Source organism: Scardinius erythrophthalmus (assembly GCF_964197995.2).
Source record: "Scardinius erythrophthalmus genome assembly, chromosome: 2".
In the NCBI taxonomy this organism is placed as follows: Eukaryota; Metazoa; Chordata; class Actinopteri; order Cypriniformes; family Leuciscidae; genus Scardinius; species Scardinius erythrophthalmus.
In genome coordinates, this window is record NC_138222.1 from 36,665,076 (window position 1) to 36,666,506 (window position 1,431).

Genomic DNA, 1,431 nt, shown 5'->3' on the forward strand with positions numbered 1-1,431 from the left:
ACGACATCGGCGATCAACTGGGGGAAGGAGGATTTGGTACCGTCTATGCCGGAGTTTGTGTTATGGACGACCTTCCGGTATGTTTAATAGATGTGTGTGTATTAAAATTGAAATACATCCTATCGGCATGTAGCTGGCATTGATGTAGTCATTTTAATTCATTAAAATTAAATATTTGCAGCAACCTAAAATAGTACAAGATATTTGATCGTAGAAGATATTTGATCGTTTTGTCTAATAGGCTATACATAATTTAGAGCACTTGACCTGTTTAAAGTGTCAGACTGATCAAACATACTCGACATGGTTTCAAATTCATAATTGGTTCATAAATTCACAGAACTTTACAATAGGCTACATGTCTGTTGAGGATTAATGACTTGAGTGATATGTTACTACTATGATATGTTTTGTTGATCAGGTGGCTCTGAAATTTACCAGAAAAACAGAAGCCATGGAATATATCAACATTGTAAATAGTCTGCACTTTCTATGATATCTGCTCTGTCTGATTTCAATTGTATATAAATGTTAATCATTGAGTACAAATGATTTTCCACCAGAAAAACTGCCATTGACAACAATTTTTCCAAGACAAATTGTCTTAAATCCTGATTTAGGAAACCACCTGCATCTAACCATTGTGAATAATTGTCTTTCTTCTAGACTGATCATCCCAGACCCGTTCCCCTGGAAATCGGCTTGACAGTCCTTGCCAATAAGGGCCCCAGCACACCTCACATCATTAAGTTGCTGGACTGGCAGGACCTCCCTAACCATTTTATCATGGTCCTGCAGCGGCCCTCACCCTGCGTCACTCTCTTTGATTTCTTGCAGAGCTGCGGAGGCATCTTCAATGAAGAGACTGCATGCCATGTGATGCGGCAGGTGGTTGAGGCTGCAAACAGCTGCTGCAGCCGAGGAGTTTTCCACAGAGATGTTAAAAAGGAGAACATATTAGTGAACACGGAAACCCTGGACATGATACTAATAGATTTCGGCTGCGGGGGCCTGCTGTATGACCACACCTTTAGTGGTATGTATTATAGCTGTTGTTTGGGACTTAAACTGTAGTGACGAATTACATCATGTCATGTTCATTCATTTTAGCCTGTTTAGGATATGACACAGTATTGACTAAATTTAAAAATCTATGATAGTAATTCAAATTTACAAATCTCTTTCCTCCAGGCACAATGGAGCCCCCAAGCTTAACGTCTGGCGGGCCGACACGAGTGGCATCTCCATTGCTCCAGTCCTTAGTGTCTTGTGAGGCTGGCAGAAATATATTACTGTTTTACAGTAGAATTTTGCTATGTCTCAATGTAATCATAATAATACTAACACTAATAATTATAATAAATGATTATTAAAACTCTATTTTTTAAGGAACAATCACAATTTTTCTTCCATATTTTAATTTTAACAGTA